Genomic DNA, 14,481 nt, shown 5'->3' with positions numbered 1-14,481 from the left:
CCTATCTTCTCTTTAAAGTTTTTAAATATTCTATTTTAAATCTGTAACTGGCTGCACAGCGAGTAGGGCATTTGCCTTGCATGAAGCCAATCTGGGTTTGATTCCTTCATCCCTCTCAGAGAGGCCGGCAAGCAACCAAGAGTATCCCTCCATCTCGGCAGAGCCTGGCAAGCTCCACATGGTGTATCCGATATGCTAAAAACAGTAACAACAAGTCTCACAATGGATACGTTACTGGTTCCCTCTCAAGCAAATTGATGAATAACAGGAAGATAGTGCTACAGTGCTATAGTTATTATAATACCATCACTATGTAGAGAACCCCGCCCAAAGTAAGTGCTAAGTAAAGAAGAATTGACTACTAACTGAATGAATTGATGAGCTTGTTCAGTCATCCACCCAAACTAAGACAAAATGGCTAAAAAATGCCTTAGCAGCAATAATAACTAAAAATAGCAAACCTGAAATAGTTATAAAACAAAATATATTCCCTGTATAGGCAGAGAAAGGCATAAAAGGAGGGACTGGGGTATGAGGAGAAGGATCTGCAATAAGCTTCATTCCTGATGCTGAAGATGGAAAAAGGAAACCAGGAACAAAGGTTTTTATTTGGCCCCTGGGAGATAGAAAGGGCAAGAATAAAATTCTCGGGGGTGGAGCAATAGTACAGCGGGTAAGGCATCTGCCTTGCACGAGGCTGACCCGGGTTTGATTCCCAGCATCCCATATGGTCCCCCGAGAACAGCCAGGAGTAATCCTGAGTGCAGAGCCAGGAATAACCCCCTGAGCATTGCAGGGTATGACCCAAAAAGAAAAAAAAAAGAATAAAATTCTCTATAGCACAGCGGGTAGGGCATTACCTTGCACACAGTCAACCTTGCCGAGCCAGGTTCAATTCCCCCGTCCCTCTCGAAGCAGCTGGCAAGCTACTGAGAGTATCTCGCCAGCACGGCAAAGCCTGGCAAGCCACCCGTGATGTATTTGATATGTCAAACACAGTAACAACAAGTTTCACAATGGAGATGTTACTGGGCCTGCTTGAGCAAATCTATGAACAGTGGGAGGACAGTGCTACAGTGCTACCAACTAGCTTTGATTCTTTTATATTTCCTTATACAGCACCCACAGTGTTTCCTAATCACAGTCGTTGTTCTACTTTATACTGGTTTGGCAGATTTAAGAAAATGGGGTATAGGAAGTTTTCCTGTTCAACTCCTAAGTGAGAAATGCATATGTTTCATTAAGTTAAATTGAAAAATCCATATGAAGTAAGTATAATTAGTTATCTCGGGGAAACTAAAATTTGGGAGTATAAAACTACAGAGGGAGATTTGGAAAATACCCATAACTCTCAACTGCTAGTAGTAGTCTTGAGAAGGAAGTCAAGAAACAAGATGTGATTGCAATTAAGCAAATGAAAGCTGCACAATTACAGTTACGGTAGAAAAAGTTGTAATTAAATGTGCACCTAGAAAGAGATAAGATAAAATGTTATTAACCTCCTCACTTACATGATCCTTCTGAAGTCTTGAGGGAGGTCTTAGAGGGTCATACCCTAACAAAATTTGCATAAATGAGATTCCCACTAAAAGCACTTACATACATTTTTTTTAAGAATATTTTTTCCCTGTTGGGTAAAAGAATATTAGCACGGTAGCACTGTCCTCCCATTGTTCTCAATTTGCTTGAGTAGGCAACAGTAATGTCTCCATTGTGAGACTTGTTACTGTTTTTGGCATATCAAACATGCCACAGGTAGCTTGTCAGGCTCTACCATGAGGGCGGGATACTCTCGGTAGCTGGCCGGGCTCTTGGAGAGGAATGGAGGAATCAAACCCAGGTTGGCCATATGCAGGACAAATGCCCTACTCATTGTGCTATTGCTCCATGACAGGAAAGAATATTTATTAAAGGAATAACCTCTTAGGAAGAATATGTTACATTTTTAAATTTTCCATTCTTATATAGTATTTCTCACTGAAAAATAATATTTTGGATGATTAGGATAGATATTAAACTAATAAGAACAGATACTACACTTGATCTTAGCCAAAAGGCTGAGAAGCAACAGATATATTTTTATAAATAGAAATATTTATTGGCCACTGTCACCATGCCTGGATTCGGAGGATTGCAGCAGTGAAAAATAGATCTCTTCTCTAGTATGAACTTATACACTAATTTATGGGGGGGGAATAAACATAAAAGGAACGATATGTAAAGGAGTCAGTCATTATGTTGAAAATTTTGAAGTCTGGTAAGATAGATAAGCTGCTCTCAGGTAATGCCTTTTTAGTAAAAAACTTATGAATGAAGAAGTCATCATGCATATATCACTAAATGTGGCATTTAAGGCAGAAGGAAAAACAGGTACAAAACATTCACAGAGCTAAACTAAATAGAATTATAAATTTATGGTTTTCAAACTGTAATTTTTGTCCAATATATATATTTTTAATTAAATATGTTGGGTTATTTAAGTCTCCTGTTTCTTCTTTTTGGCAAGGGGCGGGGAGAGTAGAGGGTGATTGGATGTAGATGTGGCCATACCTGGTGCTTCTCAGGGGTTAACTCAGTATCTTTGCCAGGAGTGACCCCTGGTGGTACACAGATGACCATATGAGTGTCAGGAATTGGACTATAGTTGGCTACACACAAGTTATGCACCTAACCTGCTGTAGTATCTCTCCAGACAAGGCACAATACTTTTGTTTATTTGTGTTTGTTTCATATTTGGTTCTTTGGGTCACATCTCGTGATGCTCAAGTCTTACTCCTTACTCTGTGCTCAGGGGAATCAATAAAACAGAACTTGTTGTACATATTAAGAAAATATTTCCCATTAATAGACATAAAAGGTATTATACTAATTAATAAACTAGACAGAAAAATAACTGCCACATGATCCACTTTCATGTGACATATTGAGATATAAGCAGGTGAAAATATACAGCAATAATCTTTTTTTTTCTTTTTGGGTCACACACGGCATTGCACAGGGGTTACTCCTGGCTCATGCACTAAGGATTACTCCTGGCAGTGCTTGGGGGACCATATGGGATGCTGGGAATTGATCCCGTGTTGGCTGAGTGCAAGGCAAATACCCTACTCGCTGTGCAATCGCTCCAGCCCAATAATAAACTTTTAAGCTGAAAATATGTTTTCATAACTGATTATTATAACGTGTGTATGAGCATGTTACTGTTACTGTCGCTGTCCTCCCATTGTTCATCGATTTGCTCGAGCGTGCCAAATAACATTGTGAGACTTGTTGTTACTGTGTTTGGCATATAGAATATGTCAAGGGTAGCTTGCCAGGCTTTGCCATGGGTGAGATACTCTTGGTAGCTTGCAGGGCTCTCTGCGAGGGGCAGAGGAATCGAACCCGACTGGGTCGGGCTGACCACGTGCAAAGCAAATGCCCTACCTCTGTGCTATTGTTCCAGCCCGTATGAGCATGTATGTATATAAATGAGCTTTTTCCTAGGAGTCCTGACAGAATGTTTGAAAAACACTTTGGAGTCTTTGGATTTTTGAATGATATTCCACATATATTAAGACCCTAATGCAAATGGTTGACACATGCACACATATAGAAAATGAAATAATATGAGTGGTTCAAAGCTGTATATACTAATCCCCTTTCATATATTTAGAAAGATCATAATAATATATTTAGAATACTGAAAGTCTGGTCTCCCAGGCTATTATACATAGCACAGCGGTAGGGCGTTTGCCTTGCAAGCAGCCAACATGGCCGACCCAAGTTCGATTCCTCCGCCCCTCTCAGAGAGCCCGGCAAGCTACTGAGAGTATCTTGCCCACACGGCAGAGCCTGGAAAGCTACCCGTGATGTATTCAATATGCCAAACACAGTAACAACAAAGTCTCCAATGGAGACGTTACTGGGCCCGCACGAGCAAATTGATGAACAATGGGAGGACAGTGACAGTGACAGTGACTTAAGGAAAGGTATCTTAAGCTCAGTTCAATTAGCCATCCCTCTTCTACAGGAACTTAGTATGCATTAGGTTACCTCACACAATCTACAAAAGAGGTATATTTTGCAATGGGCAGATTGTGAAAGGAGATGTCTTTCCCAGGATGCAGTCACATATCAATGACCTAATCAGAGTGATGGGCATACTGCTGTGCAGGTAAATTTTAGGCTAGGTTTCAGTCCCTGATTGGCCGTAACTGAACATTCATTTCCCTACCTACAGGAACATCACAACAATATACAGGATCCTTACTGTCTCTGAATCTTCTCTGCCTCACGTCTCACCAAATTCTAGCTTTAATAGTGACTGTGTACATCTCAGCTGTTGAGACTTTTAGATACGATCAGTACCTGGTAGTGTCTGTTTTGAAGTAATAATCAAAATTTAAGCAAATAATCAAAGAACTAATGATCAAGGAATTAGGCAATTTTAATGTATTATTCAATTATGTCAGAAACAAAGACATTGTCTGCATGTGGAACCAGCAAAGCTAGCATAAACAGGTTAGAGTCAGACCAACCTCTGTCTGCCACTTCAAAAGTTCCCATATTGTATTCATGTTTCTTGAATTTTGTAATCACTTTCCTCAGTGCCCTTTTTCCTTAATTCCACGTTTGGCTGTTGCTAGCCACTGAATCTCTGCTGGTATTTCTTCCACTTACTTTCTCCCATTTGGCATAATCTTACTCAGCTGAAAGACGGGTCTGTCACATTCACTCTCCAAGTTTTGTCATTAAAACCTTTCATGTTACTCTTTTTATGCCATCCAATATAAACCAATTTCCTAGTTTATGTTTTCATTCATCAAATGAGGATAATATAGTTTATGGTGCTATATAATGAGATTCTAGCTCTGTATACATTACAAAAAGAAAACATAAATTACAGATCAGGAGTCTAGTACCTAACCCAAGTATTTAAATAAGACATGTTAAAGAAATCCTGTACTAATGAAGATAGTGAATAATACAAGAACAATTTATATGAGGTTAAATTCAATACCACTGTTTGAAAATAAAATATGTTCATAATTTTACCATTTCTCTTTTTATACTTGATTGATATTTTCAAGATATTTATTTGGAGAATACCTATATTTAAATCTGAATAGTTTAAAATGCAGACGGACACATTAAATAAGAGCTATCTCTACTCTGCCAATATATTTGTAAAATTATTATTTTTATCTAGAAACAAGACAATAGATAAAATCCATATAGAAAATAATTTGTCTTCACATTAATGTGAACCTATTTATACTCAGGAACTATAAACAAGATGATATTTTATTTTGAATTCTTTATACAAGGTTTGTACAATTTTCACATAATTTACAAACCATGTATTCCACACAGCACAATAAGAAAAAAATAAATGAGAATCTTTTCCTCTACTGCTGTTGTTTAGTTTTTTAAAAATGCATTTTAAATAGATCTCTGGCAGCTGGTGGAAAAAATCTTGGACATATTTTCTCCTAGCTACTATTCTGGAAGAGAACAATTTTCTAGAAATGCCAAACCTCTTCTGAATGCTTTAAATATCCTCTAGTTAGAACAGAACAGTTCTAGAGATAGAGTTATCTAATGTTTTCCTTTTGGTCTTCATAATTTTTCCCATATTAATTTTTTGGTTTAGGCACATTCTAACAAGAAAAGAGAATTTATAGTTTGTACTTAGCCTCCCAAACCAAGCATTCTATAAACAGAAGACTAAGATGTACTCAGTTTTCTAATACTACTCATGTTTTAGATTCCAAGATAGCAGTGAATTTTTCCTACCCAGATACAACAGAGAAGCAATTCTACAACCTTTTTTTCTGAATCGTTACTCTACTTCTGACATGATTCTGTAGCTAGGAAATGAAGTGGAAACCCATGCCTTCTGAAAAAAGTTGTATGATTATAAATACTAAATTTCTTTTCTCAGAGTGTATCCATGGCTATGTTACACACCTTACAACCCACGTCCTGTGGACAAGGCAGAATTACTGCTGCTATTCAAGTCAGCACCCATCCGTGTTGAAAGTTCAGTGCATGATGTATATTTAAAATGTCTATATTAGCTTGGCCCTAAATACCTATCCTGTCTGGAAGCTTCTAATCGTTCAAATCACAGCCTAACTTAAAATTTTATCTATATTGGTAGTCAGTTTTCATTGTTAATATAATGTAATCTATTGTAATCTATTATCATATCAATCTCACACACTATTGGAGCAATTCTTTACTTGGGGATCTGGAGTTGGGCTACATCCAATGGTGTAAGGGTCTTCTCCCAGCTCTGTGCTTAAGAATCCTCCTTGTAGTGCTCAGAGGACCATGCAGTACAGACGATGAAATCAACATTGACTGCATTCAAAGCAAGTGCCATAACCTCTATACTAGAATTTGTATTTCTGGGACCAGACTGATAGTAAGCAGGTAGAGCAAAGTGTCTTGCATATGTCCAATCTGGGTCTGATCCGTAGCAGCACATATGGTCTCTGGAGCCCCACCGGGAGTGATTACTAGTCCACAGATGGGAGTAAGACCTGAGAACTATCAAATGTGGCCCTACAGACATTTTTCTAAAAAAAAGAAAGAAAAAAGAGCCAAAAAATAAATAAAAAAGAAGAAAAATAACTGTACTATTGTCATTCTGCTTTCACAATTAGGTGTATATGGTAAATAAAAATGTTATAGCTCATGTACATTTCTTTGCAGGGATTTTAATGATGCTATTTAAAACATATGATAATAATTTATTATCTTTATAGTAGATATCAGTGATTCATTGCTTGCATAGGCTTATCCAGAAAAAGAAATGAAATTTGAGGGTCTGAACTTTAAATTTTATCTCCTGTCCTATCTTTTTTTCCTCCTATGTTTACTATTCTCCCTACTTTCACACTGTTTATTAAGTATCATTGATACTAAAAGTATTTCCTCCAATCTTGATTAATATGCTTTCCCTGATGTGCTATTTCTCGAGGGAAAGAAAAAGCCCTCTATTTCATCTTACTTGTATGAATATGTTCACATTCAGGCTTATTTGTGCCTTCAGTATTTCATTAATTTACTAATATAATAAACCCTGTCTTTCTGTAGTCAGAGTATAAAAGATGATTTAGTATCATTAAAATCCCCCAAGTAACAGAATTCTGAATACAAGCCTAGCTTTCTAACTAATCATGTAAACCAGATAGGTAATTTAGACTTTAAGATGCTCATTTATAAATAGATTTTATTGAATCAGTAGCCAGTTATATTAATTAGGTCATAGGTATCTTGTAGAATCTGATAACTATAAATTCAGTTTCATGGGCAAAGAGAATACTCAAATCTTCATATCCCTGAAGTTTTGCATTTTTTTCTGAGACTAATGAAAAACTAAAACTTGTATATGGATGCTTGGAGTTTCATAAGCTCATAGATATGGCCATAATATAGATTATCTCAATCTTTAGAGTTTATAGATTTTTACTATTCACAGATTTACTTACCGGGAAATCAATTAGAAATTCCAGGTCTTACTTCAGACCTATTGAAAACAAATTTGTATTTTAACTATAATTTCAGGAAATTCCCATGGTTATTAAATTCTGAGAAACATAACTATCACATTTGATTTTTTTAAAAATCATGTTAAAACAGGAAGGTAGATGATGGTGATAATTGTGATGGATTAGAAGTGCTTTTCTTTCTCTGGCTCCATTATTCTCTAAATTAGACTAAGTATAAGGAAAGGCTTTTTAATCTAGGACCCAGTTCCTGGGTGAACTGAAGTAGTTCCAGTAAAAGAAACTTAGTGTATTCATTTCTTTGCATTGTGTTACAATGATTGTGCTGATAAGATCATGATTAAGTACAGTGGCTTTTTACATAAGCTATCACTCATAATGGTCCCACTAACAAAATGGAAATGAAAAATCCAAAAAGTTAGCTTAGCTGTGTGAAAGCATGTCTAATGATCATCACTTATGCCAAACACTTAGCATGTATGCCTAATAATTATGCTGTATAATAATGATTATGCAATCCATGGAAAACAATGTTTCAGATGAACATTTCTGTAGTTTTTTTTTAAATGTATTGGTAATGTATATGTATTTTATAATGTTTTACTCTTAGAGCTTGGAAATTTGCTCAGAATTTTTCCAATTTAGCACAAAGATTAGTTAAAACACTTGATATAAAATATCTTAACATTCTAAATATATTTGAAATATAAATTTAATATTCTAAATATATTTAATATATAAATTTAAACACAAATTTACAACATTTGTAGATGGAAAGTTTTAACCCTATATTTTATCCTTTTAAAATCAAGGTTATGTTTTAATTTCTCCTGAATATATATCACATTAATTTACAGAGTTATGCTTTTACAAAATAACTTCTTAAGATGAAGAAACTAAATGCATTCCAGTAGTGGGAGGATATAGTTATTAAGAGGTAATAGGAAAACAAATAAAGCATAGAGAAAATAACTTTATTTCAGTGTTAAAGAAAATTTATATAAAAAGTATTGTATGAATCTTCGTGCAAAAATTCAATGCCATTAATTCAACCAAGAACAGAAATAAAGAAAAGTGTTCTTTCCTTTTAAAGTCATTCAATAATTCTTTAGAATTTATTATCTCTCTCCAGTCTCTCTCTCCCTCTCTCTTTCCTTTCTCTCTCTCTCTCTGGAAATGATATCTTACTGTCTTTTTATATTTCAGAAGATGACTGTATCTTTAATGATTTATCTTTAAATGAACATTAATAAAGATTTATATTTAAAACTCTATGGCCTTAAGGACACTAAGTGAATTGATAGCTACTCCTATCTCTCTGATTAGAACATTTAGAAAAAAATTTGCCCCAATCCTCCTAAGGGCTTAATTTTCTTAGATGTAAGTCACTGGTACATTTCAGTTCAATAAATTTATTTGTTTTTCTATTTTGTGAAAATAATGCTATTGCTACCAAAATTGTTCTTACAAGCCTGAAAGTTAAAAAAATTTATTTTAAAAATGGCCATTTTTATCATCAATAATAAAGAGTTTAGTAATTTTCTTTACAATTATTATATAAACTTTATAGATATAAGATTAAGGACAAGATTTGTACCCAGGAAAGTAAAGACTAAAGGCTAGATGATATTTCCTATCATGGAACAAAACTGTCCCTGTAAGTGGTAAATGACGATAATAACCTGTTTTGTTCTGCTGGTTCTCAAGTTGATTCATGTCAGTTTATTCAGTTAGCAATTTAGAGGATTTATCTTACATAGAAACTTTCACAAACTAGTATAATGGATATTTTTTGCTTTAATATATCATTTTAAGCAAACATGAGAATATACCCTGTTCTTTAATCTGCATAAATCATACTACATAGTCCATTTTGATATTTACTTATTATTTTTCTCAGCTTGTTGGTTCTGTAGATTTGATTGCATATTACATTCCATATTTTCAGCAATGTAGTACTATCTATGTGGTAATAAGGTTTTATAGTATCTAACCATAAAGTCATATAAAATTATCTTTTAATAACAGCTATACTGATGTCTTTCTCTACTAGTTCTAAGGGTTAAATATTTCTACCCCTTCCCAAGTAGATGCAGAGATTTCATTTGCTTCTGGATGCTCTATTTTCAAAGGGCTGATGTGCTAGATAAAGAAAGCAGTGTGAGGGCTGGAAGAATCCAAAAATTCAAGAACTAAGGTTGACATATGAAAAGAATGTTAGAAAATTATGACAAATAAAATTCAGATAAACTCTGCCCAACTATTTCTACATAAATATTAGTTACCTTTTATTTTCCTGTTATCTCATCCTTTGCTAAATGCATTAGCATTTCTCTTCTTTTTAAATTTTAAAATTGGCTTGCTTTCAAGTCTGTGTTCTCTCTTGAATATGCATCTCTGATATCTCTTCAAGCCTTTTTCCACTCTGGAGAAGCTTGCTCTTCCTGAACAAATATTCTTTTTTCCCCTCACATATTTCCAAGAAAATTTCTCTTAAAAAAAACATCTTGCTTCACAAAAAAAAATTGCTAATAGACACTTCCTGAATTTAGGATACTTTAAACTTTAAAAAGTTAACATTTATATGCATCTATATATTTTTATACATAATGGAAGTGTATAATTATGCATAGGTATACACATAAATAGATAGATGATTGATGCACTTATAAATAAATCTATAGATGTATATATTAAAATTTTGTGTTGTGTATACATATGTGCAAATACATGTATTTTAGAGTGTGTATACATGTGTTTGAGTGTGTATATGTGTATGTGTATTTTAGTGTATCAGAAAAAAACAGAAATAATAGCTCATTGCGTTTTGTTTGGATTGTAAAATAAGATTTCTAATGCATTCCTGTCTATAACAAGTTTGTGTCAATATATATTTTGTGTGCTTCAGGTAAATTCTGTCAAGAAGAAAGGAAATTGACTTTAGTATTTCAGAGAGTTGGCCAATTTCAAGGCTAGATAATTAATTATGATTTATATGTTTTCTAGATGTAGCTGCTTCAATTGAATGAGGTGTCATTTTCCTTTGCAAGCATTTTGCATGATCTATAGATTGCTATTTTCCATTTTAGAGGTGGATCTGTCTCACTAACCAGGAAAATTTCCTATTCAATAGAATTTCACTAACAGTTTAGCAACTCTAATCAGTGATCAAAGTGTTCTACATTTAGAGTTGAGGTCACCAAATTTAAAAAGTATTACAATTACTTTTGCTTCCTTGAAATTCAAATAAATATATTCAAATTCTTAGAAAAGAGCTCAGCAAAGGCTAGAAAATTATTCATAATAAGTGGATTTCCAATATTTCTTCATACTTTTATCATCAGAGTACTTTTCTTTTAAACTTCTTTTTTTTTTACCTGCTTAAGGTATAATTAATTATAGAGAAATTTAATTCACATTTTAGAGAACTGAAACCCACATGTAATTGTTCTTAATAACTTGGATTCTTTTCCTGGGTAGCAGCCTAGAAAATTCTTCCCAGGAATTACAAAATTGTCACAGCACATTGAACAGGATGCAAATTCAGCCTGAAGTTTTATTACAATTGCTGTAATAATATAAACTGTTCATCCACTCCTCAGGTTGCCATTAGGGATAAAAGCATATTATCCCAGTGGGATGCTGTTAACTCTGGCTACAAAGAAGGCTCAACTTCAATCAGGAACCTAAAACCTGAGACCACACAGTCATGAAGATAATAATAATAAAAAAAAAGGGAGTCCCAATTTTTAGAACCTAGGAAAATAATTCCTACCTGAGAGAAATGGGTAAATTCTACCACCAACTTTATGTTACCGTTACCAGTTATAGCAAATTACTCCTCTGACATTCATTTTTAACATTAAATATAAAGACTATTGGCACAGCATTTTTTAAACAAAATATAAAGGAAATTACATGCATATATTAAAAAAAGAGGAATTGAGATTCCTGCCTGAAGCCCAGTGGGGAAAGCGCCCATCCATCTCTGAGGGACCGACCACCAGTCCGTCGACTCCTCCCCTCCAGGTGGGTCGGGGGCGTCCAGCTGGGAAGTGCTCCTGCCCCCCAGCCGCGCCTCAGATTCCCGCCTGAAGCCCAGTGGGGAAAGCACCCATCCGTCTCTGGGGGGTCCGACCACCAGTCCCGCGGCTCCTTCCCTCCAGGATCCTGGGTGGGTGTCGCCTGGGACAGCCTTGGGGCATGGCCACCAGGAAAGGGGCGTGGCCTCTTAAAAGTGGGCATGGCCTTCTCCTTGGCGGGCAGCCGCAGTTATATCACTCACATCAAGCACTCAGGACTCCCATCCCACAACTTGCTGCCTAATACTAACCAAACATTTCCCACCTCTTCTACTGCAATCCAACAACAACCCACTCGCCTACTCAAATTCCAACAAAGACCTGTTTGAAAACAGCTGTATAAATTCATTTCCAAATAGCAATAGCACCTCCTCCAAAAGTTTCACTCAATGTCTGTTATAAAACAAAGAATAACGCCTGACTGAGAAAGAAGAACGTCAAACTCAGAAACGTAGAAGGGTGCCTACCATGGACAAAAACTTATCCATAATCCCTTCCCACTGTAAGAGGGAACAGTATAATCTGTGCTGGACGGAACCGAGGCCCATTGTTTGGCAACAAAACTGAACGGCTCCTGGGAGTCTCTCCTCATTCAACCAGGTACAGCCTGCCCCACGGCTTGAGACTTCCCCAGGAAATGCACAGCTAGCTTGATCCCCTAGAATTGCTGGTTTTCTCCCTTGATCTGCGCAGGACGGGAACTGAGGCAACATCAGATCCCGCAGCAACAAAGCTGAAGGGATCTGGGAACTCTCTCCTCACTCAACCAGAATAGTAACAGTGAAGGTCAAGGACTAAAGCACACTGGTCACAATGGTAAAGCAACGCAAAAGCCCACCAAACTTTCTTATTGAAGAGGCAAGCCCAGAAGACACCAACAGTATTGTAGTATTAGACAACCTCTCTGACAAGGAATTCAGAAGGGAGCTACTTAGGATGCTTAGGGAACTAAAAGAAACAATGGAAAGCAATGCCAATAAAAGACAAGAGGATTTGAAGGCAGAAATGAGAAAAATGCAATCGGAAATGTCGGACATGAAAACCCTGGTAGGCGAATTGAAAACCTCAGTGGAAGGCCTCAGAAGCAGAGTAACAGCTGCTGAGAACAGAATCAGTGAGCTTGAAGATGAAGTTCAGAGACTCACCAGAAAAGAGCAGAAAATGGAAAAGAGACTCACAGTTCGGGAACAGATGGCAAGAGAAGATCGTGATGAAGCCAAGAGGGGTAACATAAGAATTATTGGAGTCCCAGAGGGACAGGAAGAAAACCCTGATGAAGAAGAAACTGTGAAAGACATCATTGCTACAACATTTCCAGAGCTGAAGAAAACTTGTGACCACATTCAGGAGGCCCGAAGGGTACCAGCTAGAAGAAATCCAAACAAAAATACCCCAAGACACATCCTGATCAAAATGACCAAAACTTTAGACAGAGACAAAATTCTGAAAGCAGCAAGATCGAAGAAAGAAATCTCTTACAAAGGAGCATCCTTAAAATTCACAGCTGATTTTTCTGATGAAACCCTCAGGGCCCAAAAACAGTGGTGGGACATAGTGAGAAAACTCAATGAAATAAATGCCTCTCCAAAAATACTTTACCCAGCAAGACTCTCATTCATAATAGAAGGAACAACACACAGTTTCACAGACAAACAACAGCTCAGGAACTTCATAGACTCAAGACCATGGTTACAAGTACAACTAAATGGGCTACTTTAAGACAGGACAGGCCCCTCAAATACACCTAATTTCAACAGAACAATGGGACAAAATCCCATAACAATAATCTCTCAATGTCAATGGGCTAAATGCACCAATTAAAAGACATAAAGTGGCTGGATGGATTAGAAAATTGAACCCAACATTCTGCTGCCTGCAAGAAACACACCTTAATACTCAAAGCAAACACAGACTCAGAGTCAAAGACTGGAAAACAATCCTACAGGCAAACAGCTCCCATAAAAAAAGCTGGGGTAGCCACTTTAATATCAGACCACATCGATTTCAGAGTGAAGAAGGTCATAAGAGACAGTGAAGGCCATTTCTTAGTGATCAAAGGATCTGTACAACAGGAAGAACTTACAATAATAAATGTATATGCACCTAATGAGAGACCAGCAAAGTACTTAAAACAACTACTCATAGATTTGGAAAAAGACATCAATAACAACACAATACTAGTGGTAGACTTCAACACCGCTTTGTCACCTCTGGATAGATCAACCAGACTCAAACTTAGCAAGAACATACTTAATCTGAGGGAAACAATGGAAGAAAGGGACTTAGTAGATATATACAGGACACTTCATCCTCAAAAGGCTGAATACACATTCTTCTCAAGCTTACATGGAACATTCTCCAAGATAGACCACATGCTGAGCAACAAAACGTATCTCCATAAAATTAAGAAGATAGAGATTGTATCAACAATCTTCTCAGACCACAATGCGCTTAAATTAGAAGTAAATCACACACAAAAACAGAAAACTAAATCAAACACCTGGAAATTAAACAGTGCGCTATTGAACAACGAGTGGCTTAGAATGGAAATCAAAGAGGAAATCAAAAGATTCCTAGAAATGAATGAAAATGAGAACACGAGTTACCAAAACTTATGGGACACAGCAAAAGCTGTCTTAAGAGGAAAGTTTATAGCTCTACAAGCATTCCTCAGAAAGGAGGAGCAAGCACACATAAATAAACTAACCTCACAGCTTAAGAGCTTGGAGAAGAACCAACAAAAGGAGCACAACCCGAACAGGAGGAAGGAAATAATATAACTCAGAGCAGAGATTAACGAGATGGAAACCCAAAAAAAATTCCGAAAGATCAATGAAACCAAGAGCTGGTTCTTTGAGAAAATTAACAAGATCGATAAGCCTCTGGCAAAACTCACAAAG

General features: G+C 36.2%; 1 protein-coding gene and 1 pseudogene across 2 annotated transcripts in view; both read right to left on the bottom strand.

The window, feature by feature from the left end:
• The window catches only part of FUT9 (fucosyltransferase 9), a 211,484-nt gene that overhangs the window by 173,671 nt on the left and 23,332 nt on the right, over positions 1–14,481 (bottom strand). The window lies entirely within an intron of this gene.
• LOC130033846 (uncharacterized) lies at positions 1,963–2,069 on the bottom strand (annotated as a pseudogene).

The sequence above is a fragment of the Sorex fumeus genome, unplaced genomic scaffold (assembly GCF_029834395.1).
Source record: "Sorex fumeus unplaced genomic scaffold, SorFum_2.1 ptg000054l, whole genome shotgun sequence".
Classification (NCBI taxonomy): Eukaryota; Metazoa; Chordata; class Mammalia; order Eulipotyphla; family Soricidae; genus Sorex; species Sorex fumeus.
The sequence above is the reverse complement of the archived record's forward strand: the minus strand, read 5'-3'. Positions and strand labels throughout refer to the sequence as shown.